Source organism: Calliopsis andreniformis, unplaced genomic scaffold (genome assembly GCF_051401765.1).
Source record: "Calliopsis andreniformis isolate RMS-2024a unplaced genomic scaffold, iyCalAndr_principal scaffold0022, whole genome shotgun sequence".
NCBI classification, from domain to species: domain Eukaryota; kingdom Metazoa; phylum Arthropoda; class Insecta; order Hymenoptera; family Andrenidae; genus Calliopsis; species Calliopsis andreniformis.
The window spans coordinates 10978484-10995116 of record NW_027480432.1 but is presented as its reverse complement, the minus strand read 5'-3'; the positions used below and the strand labels follow the sequence as shown (position 1 = coordinate 10995116).

The following is a 16633-nucleotide window of genomic DNA, read 5'->3' as shown; positions in this document are numbered from 1 at the left end:
ATAACTTTATCCTTTGTTTGCTGTTGTATGATTGGGAACGTATGAAAAATATCTTTATCGTCCACGAATAGATTTCAACTGGATAACTGTTACCTGAGAAATAAGCATAATAGAGGGGAAATTCTTTTTAACGAGAAGTAAGTTTATACGTGAAATGATATATTTATTAGGATTTTCTAATATACTTTTTCATATGGAATTCATAATAGTTTATCTCCTTTCGTAGTTGATACTCCTTGCAATTTATATTGGAAATTAAATGGCTTCTTTTCTCACCTAAATAGTCTTGCAACGAATGACAGTGAAGATAACATGTGTAATATCTACTCTGTACATAGGAGCGAGTTACGAGAAACAGAGCTCCTAAATATCTCTGCCACTTGTCTTTGTATTCAAAATATTCTCAAGACGAAGTTACACTATTTGAAGAGTCGTATACAATGATAATGTGGCGGCTAGTATTTTCACCACGCCTTTGTTCTCTACTTGTATTCTTACGTTTTCAGATTTCTGTATCTTCACTTGTGTTTCCTGTCAACTTTCACTTTTCTAAATTTTTAATCTCTGGCTTATTTTTTGATAACTTGTTTTCAAGGGTTTGCAGAAACCTGATTATTATCAAGCACCAGGGCTGTTAGGGAATTCTTTGCCAAGAAAGGGAAAGCGAACCCCTTGCATGTTCCACACTCCCTCAAATACCCTACAGTAGACCCTCTGTTGTGTCCAGAGTATTTGAGGGAGGATGTGTGCGAGATTCCCTTTCCCCTTTCTGGAAAAAATTCCCTTGCAACCTTGGACACACGTCTCATGGTTCTGACATGACTGGTTACAGTTTTTTGGCGGATCTTTGCATCGAATGGTGTCTCGATATCGGCCAACGTATCGGTCGAGGCAATAGAAGGTCTTTTATTATTTAGTGCGTGCTGTTTTATTTTCTATTAGGCGTTCTACTTTTAGTTTTTATTGGCTATTCTTCTTTTATTTTCGTCCTATTGCCCGTAACCCATCTAAATGATGAATTTCCCAAAAATGCTGTTATCGACTATTCATATCAGAGAGTACCAGCACTGCATGAAATTTTAAAGAATCGACAGAAATTAGAAAGCAATTCTTCTTTGAGTTACTGCATCAGATTTTTGAGAATTGGAAAAAATTACAATTTATCTATTTCCCATCCTATTTTATTTAGGAACACTTACAATTTAAAAAATTCAAAATTTTGAACTAAAACTCTGAGTCTTATTACCTATGTACGTGTCGAACTTTGAACGTATACGTTTAAGAACTCTAGAGCTTCAAAAACTCAAGTTTTTTAGACGTTTTATACCTTTGATACTTGAAAAATATGGATCCAAAGAGAAATAAAAAAATTTGTTGAATTATCAAAGCATAGACTTTTAACTCGTAGCTTCTCTATGGATGTAATATTTGAATCTACCATAGCGACTTGCGATTGAAGTAGACCCCTTACTATAACAATGCTTTTGGAAGAATGGAACTATTATCCTACAATTCTATACTGACGTTCTCCTCAATGAGCTTCATTAAAAAACTGAAGGACTTGTGCGCCAACTTAAAATTTTAATTGGACCTTTCATCACGCGAAACTAAAATATATTCTTTCCAAATATTATTCAAACTGACCGGACAAATACCTCAAAAACTAATTGATTAATTTAAATGAATTTTTTTTCTAAATTGAAGAATATGCATTTTCACAGGCATTGAGATTGTAATACTTTGAATTTGTTCAAATTTACTCATTTTTTAAGGATGTAGAATTGTAAAAAGGTTGATAAAAAGAATATTTGATTTCAAGATGTCAGAAAATGATAAAAGAAAATATTGTAAATTTTCATAGGTTTCCTTTTAAAGCCTCTCAAAGCGAAAGCTCCTCTAAACGGTGTAACTTCGAATTCTGTATGCTATATTTCATTATATTATACTATTATAATTGTTAATTGAGAACGTTATTGCTTTCTGAGAGGAACAACAATACTCAAAGCATTTAAAACAATATATCCCATATATATTTAAAAAATGACACAACTCAAAAAAGAATGTTTTTCAGGAAAAGCAAAAAACTATTTATACATTATATTGACCCAAAGAGTGATTTTACTTAATGAAACTTATTTTACTTAAATAATTAGTCTCAAAAATAGTTGTATTACTCGCATTAAACGAGTTTTTTGTTATTATTATTTAAATAATTTGTCATTTATGTTTCAAGAGTTCTTTGAATAAGCTCTATAATTCTGATGCTTAATTAGCGAACTATCGATAATGAACAGAGGTATATTTACTAAACTGATTTACAGCTGCAATTAAAAAATTACGTTTTTTAAGTTGTGTCACAAGTGACACAACTGCGATATATTAAAGTGTATATGTTGCTGTTCTTATGTTGATCATGTGTTGTGCTGATACCTAAGTGGTCAACAACCTTTATGTATTTTACCACCGGCGTTCATTAGCTGGGTCAGGCTCAACGACAGCGGCAATGTCGTAGCCATCCATGTGGCGTCATGAGGTAAGTGGATTATTCCAGGTAGCTATGGCACTGCCGCCATTGAGCTTGACCTGGCTCACGCTCTAGGTAGTAGACTACAATGGGCGTGAAAAGTATCCGTAAAGAGTAAGAATATTTACAAAAAGAATATATTGTACATATTATTTGAAAGCTTTATATACGAAAAAAATATTTGCATTATTTATATAACTATAAACAGAAATTTTAGTGCTTACTGACAAGTCAACTGAAACATTAAAATGCTTTAATGGTAAACTAGAGGGTCATTTGGCAAAAAATTGTGAAACCATCGAAAACCAATCTACAGCTCATAACACTCCACAAACAACTGAGGCTGTAAACTGCCAAGGAGCTGAAACAGCTGTAATCACACCCAGCACAACCAGCATTGAAAAAAAAAATGCAGAAGACACCAACTGCAGCAAAGAAATGGAAATTGTGATCATATATACACCAATCAAATCATTAAAACGCACCAGATTTGAAATAATGGACGACTCAAACCACTTCACAGAGAAAACGATCGACTCAAGCCTCGCGACAGGAAAATCAGTCAGCCTTCTGGAAATCCTAGACAAGGAACCAAAACAAAAACCACCAAGAAAGCAAATACTATAACAACCAGTGAAAAAAGCATGGACATGCTACAACTAATTAAACACATACTTGAAGCACTCGGGAAAATGCTAAATTTTAATCAATTGAAAAGTTTCATTGAAAGAACGATGGGATTCTCCAACACCAAAGAAATTGCAGCAGAGTACACAGAAGATGTAGAGGCATTAGCAACCCTCATGAGAGAACTCTACCCTAACCTTACTGATCGTTGCATTAAAAATCGATTCACGAGAATTACCAAAAAAGTAATCAAATCTACTTAGACTGATCTTCAAACATAATCTTCAGCCCCTTCGGAATGCTCTGACACTCCCCCTTGCTCTGAAGATGAACATAGCAACTAAGTACAAATACCATCTTGATTAACCCAAATGACATACCAAATTTTCCAATGGAACGTAAATAATCTTAAAGCATGCTTCGAATTCTGGCCACTTAACCCGAGAGCATCTTGCAGAATTGTCACTGTGATTTACTATAGGTGGCAAATTTTGGGATTTACATTTTTCATCACTTTCCTTTTTCACACTGTAAAATATTCATTCAAGCTAAACATATTAAATGTGTTCCTATTTGTAGCAAAACCTTTTACAAGCTGTAATTTCCTTTTTCTATTTACCTGGACTATATAACATTTTCTACAGGCTGTTCTATCATGAATTCCTGGATTTCGCGAAAAATTACATAAAATATATTATTGCTACAGTTTACTTAGACAATCTTTATTGCACTTTATTGCACTGCTCGCTTCGTATATCATGTTACTTTGTTACATTTGACGAAAGTAATTTGAAACCAACATATAATATTTATATATTATTATATAATCTATATTTATTAATACGTTGTTTTCATAGTACTGTTTAGCACTTTTAAAAATTACGTGGATTATTTCACAGTACTTACGAATAAACGCTATGCATTTAAATTATCAGTGATTGGAAGGCAAGCAAGACCACCGGGTGAGGACAGGTAATCATTAAGGTCAATGATGGATTTCAAGAAGAATCGATAGACTAGATAGAACGACTCTCGATGAATACCGGCTTGTTGACAATCAAGGGCCACATACAAAAAGTGGGTAACTCTTTTTCCAATTTCGTTGATTATTGTCGTTTAAAGTCACAGTATTAACAAGGGGATACTTTTATATACTAATTGGATTGGCAAAATATTGTTAGTACGATTAAGAACTTTAATTGGATAAAGCTGTATGTACAGAACATTGGCAGTTATTTTAATTTTAAAATATAGTTATAAAATTAATTTTCGAATTGCCATCTTTATAAACTAATCGGATGCACAATTTTACCTTCTTTTTTTTTTTATTAAGAACAAGTTCTAAAAATCAATTTCTATTTCCGAAACTGTAAATAATATGTTGTTCAACTTTTCAATTAAAAATGTTCTTTTTGCGATGACATAATTGAAAATAAATTCATGTTTTGTAATCAATAAGTTTATAAAATAAACTTCTGCTGAATTCAGGTGCTAAATAATTGACACCAAAACAATCTGTTAACGAGGGGTTGTGTTTAGCTTTATATAAGTCGATCTATGCATTCCATTGCTACAGTTACTTAAACATACCACTTGCATGGCATATCATTAGAATGAAATCTATAAACGAAACTATTAGCTATCATAACTGTATTACAAGTGCTATTTATGTCTCTGGAGTATTTTATGGACCTACCTATTATACCTCCTTTAATAAGAGAGTAATGAGCTGCAGTCACCCACAAGTCAGGTAAACATGTTTACCACATAATGATACACAACACTGCAATGAAGGGACTGAAAGGATAAAAGCTTGAGACGAAAACAATCGTTGTTCATTGCTCAACAAACAAGTATCCATAATTCTGTAATGTATAATTAGGTACATATTCAGCATTATTTTCATGTATAGAATTATACCTTTTCGACCTGTACCACCAGTTCTGGGACATTCAATATACTTTTTGATTATATCACAGGTATATTATTGTACTTGTCAATTATATATTTGAAGAAACGTTATCTTGCAGGCAGTTGAGCGCGAGATGTCGAGAACGTCGTGTGCAGGTATGTATGTGTGTGCCGCGAATCAACGATTATTGCCGAAAACAATCGACAGTTGTCGACGATGCATACATCAAGAAGCATGTGAGACGATAAGCCAGCGATGCTCAAATACCAACGAGACGAGCACGATCGGTCGAAAGTGCCTGGAATCGCTCGCGAGCGTTTTCAAGATCGACTTCAGTAGCAGAGAAGAGTGCTGTCGAAACTACTCTAAGGTCGTTCCTCAAAGAGTAGGGGAGTTCATGGAATATAGGATATAAGTTGTCCTATAATTGAAACAGACCTCTCTTATTTTTCTCGCAGCACCAGCTCTTACAATGTATTTTATAATAATTCATGCAAAGAAAATCGAAATTATGAGAAGACAAACATTTGAAGTAAGGTACTGCTCATGTGTGTACCAGCATTTTCGGGTATAAGAGACTCTGCACGAAGGATTCTATCCTGATATCACGTTGTGTTAGCGTGAAAATCTCGAAGGTGGAACTATTCTCCAATGATTAAAAACAATAACTGGGAAACTTAATGTTATTGCATTACTGTACAGTGTCATGATAACAAAATTCATAATTTTTATTGTCACCTGAAAATGTACTTTTAGGAACGTCATATCAGATACATTAGACGAACGAATTTTAAACTACAGATTCTAAGCTAGAAACAGCAAACAAAATTATCTTAGAAGTAGCTAATTTACTATCCAGTAAAAGTTAGACCGCTCCTTTAGTAAACAATGACTGTTTCTCAGATATTCATATGGTAGTCAATGGTCTTTTAGAGGTGAATCGCATGTATTATAAAAGTAGATGAGTCTTCATACGTCAAAGAAAGTGCTAAAAACCAATTCGATGTCCCCCTGACTGTGAGTTTTGAGATATCTTGATAAAATTAAATTTTCTAAGGCAATAATCCAGACTAATTAGAATTAAAATTAAACTTCAAGGAAGCTTAGACGAATAGGAAACAAATATTATTATTTCGAAGAACTTGCAATCCGCTCTGAGATTATAATTAACTTATAATGGTAATTATGTAGATGAGAATACATCTCTCTGATTTCCATGATCTGGACGTTTGTTGTCAATGTCAATATTCTGAACACCTTTTTGCTTCATATGAGAGAGATGGATTAGAGGTATACACAGAAATACTTTTGATACTGTTGAATTTCTAAGGTTTGGGTTAGATTTGGGTTAAGTTCAGATTAGCATGGAGCACGCTTGGCATGAAAGTAGGACTAATATCCCACATTTCGAAACTCGAAAGTAATAGTACGCAGGCTACGTATGGGCGAATATTCATTTCGCTACTAATACGAACATGACAGTTTCATAATTACATTTTTTTAATTTTTCAACTGCAACTTTTCCAATTAGTATACATGTATAAATAGTGCAGATAGTAGTTATTGTTTTTAAACCTAACCTAAACCTATCCAACCTAAACTTACCCCAAATTTATCTCAAACTTATCCAAGACCTTAAGAGTACGATATGTATTAAATTTCATTAAGTCGAGCGAAGGTTTGGTGTATGCATTAGTGACCTTAACCTTAACAACATATTTCAAGGTCATTGAAATCAGTGAGACGTGGCCTTATATGTGCAGACAGTTTCTAAACATGTGAGATATTTCTAGAATGAAGGGTAAATCAGATAGATACAAAGGCAATGAAAAAAGTTAAGTGCAAATGCTTGGAAACGCTTAGTCTGCTAGCTATACGCTATTTTGCATTAGTTATAACATAAGATTCTAAGTAACATTATCCATTGTCCACCCTATAGAATCTGGATATCAGCCCCATATGGTTGGCGAGGTATTCTTTATTTTAATTTGCGAAATCTAACATCTTTCTAGAAAATTTTCGTTATATATATGTTAAACATAACGCTAATGCAATGTTTATGCTGATTTATAAATAATTGAGTGTGCTATAAATTCCATACTAAATTCCTTCAATATTTAATTTATCTGCTTTGAAGTGATCAATATTAATAAATAGACTACGTATGATATCGACATCGCTACAAATCCCTCCAAACTACATTATTTATGCAAGTATGTATATCAAAAGTCGCGAAGCGCGAGACTCGCGCGCTAATTGCGATTCCTTCCTCTACACTCGTGTTCTGTTCAAGCGTAGAACTGCTCCCGTCGCGCCAGCTATGCACGATTGCAAAGTGACGTGCAAGGATACATAGAGGCAAATAGAGCACTTTGCTCTACCCACCTTCGCGATTCGTCTTTATGGAACGGTACGAGGAAAACAAATAGACACATGGGAGAGTGTTACAGACAGAATAACCGCAGCCAGGTTAAATGGGAGAACCTATTGATTAGTAGTAGAAGACTTATTTATTAAGCTGTTTCAAAGCAATTCTTTAGTGTGATTAACCCTTGGACGACGAACGCGGGGTCAAAAGTGAACGTGAGTCCGCTGGTTCTGCACATAAATGTAAAACAGTCCGCTGTCCGAGGGTTAATTGTTTTAGGTTAAGTAATAGATGATATTGCGTTTGAAACTCTGCTATTTGAATATATTTGAAACTTTACAATTTCGTATGGTCAAATTCAGAACTCTGTGCCCGGAGATTGAGATCATGAACTACTGTTGTGTTCGTTAATTCGTTGTTTGCTAATTAGTAAATTAATTGATGTTCGATTTTCGAAAGAAAATCCCTCAGGTGTGCCAAGCCAGTTCGGTGACAATCCAGCGCTAAATACAATATTTCGAGCAACGTTGTCAGATTGTATAGTAGGTCGAATTTCTACTTCTTTTTTTTAAAATAGGGATAAGAGTTGCGAGCTCGAATTAAATCTTTCTTGAATGTAAAGACGTTACGTCTGTTATAATTACATGCATACTCATGATGGGTGGAAAAACCCAACAAAAAAGAACAACATTCTATATTCTATATTTACAAAGTGAATTATAATACTCCCTTTCTTTGAATTATGTAATCTCCAATCTGAACAAAATAAAGTAGTAGATAATAGATCCAAATACTCACTATTTGGATGTTTATTTTATATTCACATATTTTCAGTACTCTAATAAATATCGAAAGTCTTTTATGATATTGTACTTTCTGTTGAACATAAAGTCAATAGAATGCTTTTATTTTCTTCAAGGTAATCCTAATCTCGATTGTTAAATAATGAAATATCTGTATCATTGTCCATGCACATTGAGGATGTAAACTGACTTTTATGGACTGTATATTTCATAAAAGCAACGTGCTAAAGTTTCAAATACCAAATTGATCGACAAAAGTAATATAAAGGAAACAGTAGAGAAAATTGTTGATGTGATAAATGTATGAAATAAATACTCAGTTTAAACTGAATGAAGTAAATAAAGAATGAGAAATTACATTTCGCGTATCTACTGCGTTTTTACACAAATTTCATATTTCAGTTATGCAACGTCTAACAAAGTAACAGCGGACATACAGCAATCACAGAGGTATTGTTATTTGTAGCAATAATTATAATGTTCTTTGCATTAATGTGTGCTTACTAATAGTAGTAAATAAATAAATGTACACGGATAACATGTAGAGATTACTGCATGTGTGGGTATGCGAGATGGTAGACTATCTTCGATATAGGTTACAAATGCACGTCGAGAATGCACAGGAGATTCTAAATTTTTTACACGCGATTAAGTGTATTTGAGTACCATGCACTAAGTGTAAATAACTCAGTAGAAACATCTCGGGAATGCTCTCAGCTACACAGGCTGTAAAAATATTAACGGTCAAGGCTGAAGGAGGTGAATCTGCACCTCTGGACTGGTGGACATTTGTAAAAATACCTGTCTACAATATTATTTATAATATTGAAAATTAATGTTACTTCTTTATTGCGTAATTGTATTCAGATCGTTTAGCAAAGAAAATGTTTGGAAGGGACCGTCTAGTGAGGAGAAGTTATTAAAGATTTGGCATCAGTTTGACTGCCTAGAGTTCCACATAGGAGCTTGGGCCTACCACTACTCTGTTACGCGGCAACGCCTAGTCTGAACATGAGGCCTAGCATAGGGGCGCGCGTACCCCAATACAGGAGGTTTAGCAAGGTGCATTGACCTAATAAGCTTAACTCGAGTAGCTTTTCTTTCTTTCCAATGCTTCTAATATGATATGATAAAATCAGCAATGGTGAACTACCACATTATATGTAATTATAATATATTTACTTACCTACTCGATGTTTAAACCTATTTCCTGTTTTATCCTATTTTTTTTACACGTTCCTTTCAACACAAGTTTGGTCTCAATTGTTACAAATTTATTAATAATGAAAACCCACTAAATAACAGTGATAATCAAATATTAACGATCAAGCACTGAAACTACTCTAAACTACTCTTAGATAGCACTGCACTACTCTTAACAATAGTTTATATAATAATAACTGTCATATTGTACTACATATATACTGTGCATATACATAGAATACTAATAAAGTAGATTTAAATTAATTTAATAGACAAAAAATGAAAAACTTTAAATAAGACGACAAGGAACTCAACCATCGCTTAGACGTGATTTCGGTATGGTTGTTAAAACGGTTATGACGTTTTGGAGCTCTTTGCACAATTTCTCGAAAATTCCGAACTTGGAATTAACAGTAACCAGTTACCAATTTTGCGTGTTCTTTCAAAATGATTCTTAAAAAAAGGGGAGGACACTACAGAAAGTAACCCTGACTTTAACTGGACATCTGCATTTACAAAGATTCAGATGTTGCGATGGGCCTTACAGAACTCAGGTCAAATCAGAATCGTTTTAACATCGACATCGAAAGCACGTCTAAGCGATCGTTGATTTCCTTCATGCTTTATTTGAAGTTTTCTATTTTTTAGTTTACTACCGTGGAGCAGTGGTATTTATTATTAGTGTTACAGTGCTTGATAGTGTTTGTGCTATTGTGATCACTAAAGTTGTACTGAATGGAAGGTGTCCCTAAAAATAGGATAAAACAACAGGAGGTAGAAGGTTTAAATATCGAATAGGTAAGTAAATACATTATAATTACATATAATATTGTAGTTCACGATTGTTTATTTTGTCACATCATATTAAAAGTATTGGAAAGAAAGAAAAGCTACTCGAATTAAACTTATTAAGTCAATGCACTTTGATAGGCCTTCGGTGTTAGGGTACGCACATTACTATGCTGGGCCTCAAGTTCAGGGTAGACATTACCGCGTAGAAGAGTAGTGGTAGGCCCATTCACCTATCTATGGCTCTACACAGTTAAACCGATGCCAAATCTTTAACAATTTTTCCTAACTAAATGGTTCGTTTGAGGCATATAGTTCCTTCCAAACATTTTCTTTGTTAAACGATCTGAATACGATTACGTAATTAAAAAAATAAAAACAATTTTGTAGACGAGTTTTTTTACAAATATCCACTGGTGCAGAGGTGTAGATTCACCCCCTTCAGCGGTGACTGTTAATATTTTTACACCCTGTACTGGTTGCGAAAGTGTGGGGATCGCGTTGCGTAAGTGGGTAGAATTTTTATAGTCTACATCAGGCGTACCAGGAGTTTTCCTACACGTTGGGATACATGACATCACATAGAGCTACATATGTATAGGTCTACTATATCTACTATTCCTGTACCCCCACTGCCACTCGTTGTACACACGTGCGTCGCTTACGTATTATTCGTGTCCCATGAGAAGTCCTTTAGAAAACACTAGAGGCAATGCTTTCCAAGGGACTTTTTAAGGAATACGTACGTATACATATTCAGGGTGGGTGGAAAATCGTAGTGCAATGGGGTAATTCTATGTAAAAAATAAAGAAAAAAATTTTGGTATTCAATTTCTTCATCCCAGGCTTTGTTTTCGAGAAAATCGAATTTGAAGTTTACTACTTTCATTTTATTTCAGTTTATTGCTTTACCAGTACTGTTGGAAATGTCCTCCTCGTTGTTGCATTTATAACTGTGCTCGACGAATGACAGATAACTGAACGGAGAGTAACGTATTATCATTTTTTAGTTATTCAAACGCTTAAAGAACTTCTTGCATTAGCTGTGCAATGTTATGAATATTTTCTTTGGTCACTTCCTTCTTTAGCATGCCCTCTTAAGTGTAAGTTCACGGGATTGGGGTCCAGAGACCTTGGAAGCTAGTGTATCTTACCACCACGACTTATCCAGCACGAATACTTTCCATTTAAGAAATTTAAAACTGGCTTTGTGAAATGTGGCGAGCACCACCATGTTGAAAAATAATTTTCGTTCTGATATCTAGAGGTACTTCTTCTAATAATGAAGAAGACAACGTATCGCGTAAAAACTCTAAATCGAACTATCTGGGTATTTCCTACAGTATCCTGTGATTGTCAATGTTTATAAACACTAGCACGAACAGAAACAACCGATAGTAAAATACTCAATAAATGAATCGCATTGCGTAATTGAGCAAACTTCGAATTCGATTTTCTCAAAAATGAAGCTTCGGATGAAAAAATTGTATACCACATTTTTTCTTTATTTTTTTACGTAAAATAACCCTTTGGCTAGTTGTACTCCGATTTTCTACCCACCATGTATAGCGCGCAGTTTTACACCTCTCCCATTATTATACTACTAGTCCTTACTTTTCCTACATAGAGTAACCCTAGTCTGCGGTATACTCTTGGCAAATTCGCAAATGGAAGAAGTACAGGCCTAACTGGTCGCAGCAAAATAAGTCAACCTATTTGGACAGAATTATAGACTCGAGCCACACAAACTTTTGTTATTGGTTGAATCAATCACATCTACTAAACCATACCTCTAACGTCACGTGACATAGGTGAAAATTCCTCCACCCTTTTGCTCTCAGCGTTGCAACTCGCGTCGTGTGTTGCTTTGAGAGCAAAATCAAGAACTCCACTGTCAGTTTTTGGTTAGGTCTTCCTTAACAGCTAAAATCGAGTCTTTAAGCTTAGAGCAGGCCTGATCAGAAAGCTATGTCCGCAAGCAGGAGAGTGTTCGCTCTTACTCCCACCAACATGCAACTTGCGTCGTGACGCAAAACGCAAAAACATTGAGGAACCTATGAACGTAGACTGTAGAAGTCGTACCCACTCACACTACGCCACGATCCTTACTCTTATACAATTAGGAAGGTTGGGAGCTCTCCCGCCGTTGCTGGCTGGAAGGGTTGCCAGGGAATTCGTCGCTGAGAGGGAGAAGCAAATCCCTTGCACGCCCTATATCCCCCCAATGCCCTACGGTAGGCGAATTTAGGGGTGTGGGATGTGCAGGGGATTCGTTTTCCCCTCTAGGCAAAGAATTCCCTGACAATCCTAGTCGCGGGCACCGAAGAGCACTCTTTCGTAGGAAGTAGTTGTTGTCCAAAACTAAACTAGAGATTCATTATAACTTAACTAGTCATTGAAGGTAGAATAAGCTCCCGTCAAACACATTTTCAACTTCCTTTCCAACAATTAAGAGATCGGGAGGAAGCCTGCAGAATTTCATCGTTCTTCATTTTGGTCTTACTTTGGCATGTACATAGAATTACTTTCTAATGTTTCTGACACCTGTTGTCATAGAGTCAGTATACAGAGTATTCAGCTAGATGTGGAGGAGCATTTGAGGTCATTCTAAATCATGAAATAAGACAAGAATCAAGAGTAATGAAAGTGCGATTGAGTTGATCAGTCGCAAACATCTACAAATTAGTAAAATTCACCTGAAATTCGACAAATCGAATTGCATCATTATTAGTGCTAAGATCATGGAAGGCACAAGTTCTGGAAAATAGAGGTTATTAAAGCCACTGACTAGATCGAGAATCATGGAATCCTATCATAGTTACTTGAAGCGAGTGCCCTCTTACGATAACGATTATAATTGCTTTTTCTAAATGATTCAATCATACCAAGTCTCAAATAGAATTTTGGTACTATTAATTTTTGTCTTATTTAGCCATTTAGAATTACACTTTCAAGCTTCCCATACGTGTAGCTGAAGCGTCTGTACATATAAAGAGCGAATGACAGTGATTTAAGTTGGACCTAATTTTGTATCGTTCTACAAGTGGGCTAAAAGCGCAAGTTACCGGAATGAGAAGATATCCTATCCCGCCCATTTCCTTTTATACGACGTATAACAGGGTGCCGACCGTATGTTAATTCCTGACTTGTTGCTGTTGTCTTTTCGTTTACCTTTTCGTTCGATAGCACTCCTTCGTCTTGTCACAGCGGATGATATACAATGTAGTGGAAATGGCGATGCTCAAATATCAAATACAGACATTTAATCATTTCTGAACTCATTTTTTTCTTGCCCCTGTTTTTCGTTTCTTCACATGGTCCCAAAAAATTGGAATCGGGACCCCTAGAGGACCATATGACCTCTATTGAAATATCTTGCTCTAGACGTCTAATTTTTGTGTACTTGAAGTATTTTTTGCATCAGAATTATGTGTTCGCAACATCTAGCGTACGTTTAAACTTTTCGTCTTCGTATTAAATAGAACACGTTCAATGTTATAAACAAATTTGCAGTAAATTTATGTAACGAATGTCCACTAGCTCACTAGTTCAGTGCCCAATTTCCAGAGGTCTAGTTTCATCGCTGAGATTGGTGACTTGTTATACATTTTGCACATGACAAAGAGATACGGATTGTAAAAGGATGTTTGTATACGTTAGCAAAATTGAATAGAATTGCTTCATTTTAACCCAGATAGTCATATTATTCAGGTCAGTTGTAAGAGCATAAAAAATGGGATATTAAATTTATAAAAGCAGAGTTGACCTCTATATTTCCTATGTGTCTCCACTTGTAAAAATTCCCTCTGTACCATATTATGTACTTTCTTACACCTTATAATTTTTAAAAGTAACATTTTTTCATATTATTGGAAACAACGAAGATATTGAGGTGGACAGAATTTATGAAACATGCTTTATGTTATAATGTAAACAGAAAGAGAATTATATATACATCTTTATTAGTATAGGAATAGAATATAAATAGAATAGAAAAAAATTTCAGAAAAGTTTGGAAATGAGAAAAGAAAATAAGAAACAATAGGAAATAAATCGTTATATAAATTTTCCTTTGAAAAATATTATTGTAAATTAATGAAATTTAGTACATATAGGTTTGACATTTAACAAAGTGTTCCAAATTTTGAGAAAAATTACAAATAAAAGCAACACTCTTAAAATCAGTGCGCAAGGAATGGGCCGAAGCAAAAAGAAAAGAACAAAACGTAATAAAGTGAGAAAAAGATTTTAATATGGACCACCCTCGACCCATATTTCCACTTTCTATCTTCCTTCAGAATAACTTAGAAATGTTGGCGTGAGATAAATATTTCTGAATAACTAAATACAGCTTTTTGAAGATCAACCTCATGACTGCTTATGCTTTTGTAACTAGTGTATTACATTTGTTAGATTAATACGAGAAACGTATGAATTAATCATACCTTCAAAAACTTTTTAGACGCACAAAAACAAACGCTTTCGCTTTTTAATAAAAGTGTACGTGCGAATAACGCCAGTTCTGCCTGGCGACATCGACATTAAAGGACGCTAATTAATCTATTTATTTCAGTTTCCGAGATATCCCAGCAGTTATTGAAGAAATAAGGTCCTGGTCTGTATTACAATCCTAGTTCATATTTCCACTCTCTCCTTTTCCCTTTTTAAACATGAAATTTATTTAATATTTCTAATAAAAAATTTAATGCTGAATCTATTGAACGATGAATTACGATGCACGTTATAAACAAAATTGTTATCATAGATAACAATTAATTAAAGCTTCATCTTCATTTCCTTTATCAATTTCACTGTTTGAATACATTACTTCACTATCAATTGAAACGGGGTTGCCCTTTTTTACACAAAATCGTATTAAACAATGTTTAATTCGTGTATATCTTGATAAATCACAATTTCTGAAAGGTAATCGCATTAACCTTACAAATACGTTACAATCAAATGAAATTCATTTTTCCTATATGTTCTTTTCATTTTGTAGTACAATTTCAAAAGGACATAAAACAAAATTAAAATCGAAAGGTAAAGTAAGTACACTCATTGAAACTATAGGGTCTATAGGTCAATAAATTAGTATTAATAGCTTGATTACGTGATACTGATCTTATTGTTGTTTCTGTGTATTGTTCCAATATTGCTTTATTATGGACACAATGTGTCTTTATAATATTGTCCTGGTCAGTTACGTTATCTCTACGGAGAGAAATATTATTACAACGATGTAAATAATTTATAATTAAGTGGCCCTGATATCGGAAAAAGTGTTTTCACGTACCTATGTTATACTAAATACGTGAATATTCACTATCAAAAATATTTTACGATTAGGGATTTATCAAGCACTGCTAAGACTACACTAAATATACTTTTAAAAAAGCATAACATTTATACCTATTTTTTTCTAATATTAGATAATACTGTTTTTGGTCTACAATTTAAAAAAAAATTATGCAACTTCAAAGTGGTGTTACATGAATTACATCAAGATGTAGTAGCACTGTCAAATAATAGTTTCACATGATGTGTATCTACAAATATTCCATAAGGTTCAATGTGCAATTTAAAGTGTACAAAAGACAGTTACTATCATTCTCTTTCCATGTCTACTTATTGAATCGAGCAATGTGAAAGCAAAGTATAAAAAATTTTAATTCACGGATTAATAAAAAGTGATCTCCACCCCTTTAAATCTAGTTTCTCGTTCAAAACTATTACTTTCTTAATAAACGTATCAACAGAATAAGTGCCATATATTTTAACTCAACTAATTTAGAAACTCATTACGAGTATCCTAATTTTCTTCGATAAAATAAGCTCGTCTGCGTCTACTCAATCTCTATTTGTAAATTGAACACTCTGAAATTAATAATAAATTTGCGCCCTGTGCATATTCCTTCTACGTCAAGCTGCATGTTTAACAATTGCAAATATTTTACCGAAGACATTTGCGAATAGGTGTGTACTGGCGATGGACTTACATGAGACAGCCCTGGCTCTCCACTCCCAGAAATATCCCGTTCACGGTAAAGCCAATGGGTACAACGAAGGATGAATCTTTGGGGCTGTTTCACGAACGAAACACGCGTGATTTGTATTTCACTAAGTCCGTTGTTTAAGGCGAAGTCGATATTGTTTACTGGCGGAAGAGGAACAGAAAATTTGAACGAAGAAAATTCGCAGTTCCTATGGCTACGACGCAGGAAGGCTCGTTCGTGACTGCTCAAAGAGCAGTAGGTTGTGCAGCTGGGAGCGGGGCGTGCGCCCTCCGCAAAATCAAACTTTGCCTCCACTCGAGAAAATCCAGCATGGACACAGGCTATGCCGCGCATATCGTGCCTTCACGCTCCACGATCGAGCCCATAGACCAATAATACCTTTTACTGTTC

At 34.6% G+C, this 16633-nt stretch overlaps 1 protein-coding gene across 6 annotated transcripts in view; it reads right to left on the bottom strand.

Moving 5' to 3' along the window:
* LOC143186901 (putative G-protein coupled receptor CG31760) overlaps positions 1–16410 on the bottom strand; it is a 62716-nt gene extending 46306 nt beyond the window's left edge. For all 6 annotated transcript variants that reach the window (XM_076390746.1, XM_076390744.1, XM_076390748.1 and 3 more), the window contains exon 1: positions 16226–16410. The gene's annotated coding sequence lies outside the window, so the exon portion shown is untranslated. The remainder of the gene's footprint in view (positions 1–16225) is intronic.
* Positions 16411–16633: the final 223 nt, after the last annotated feature.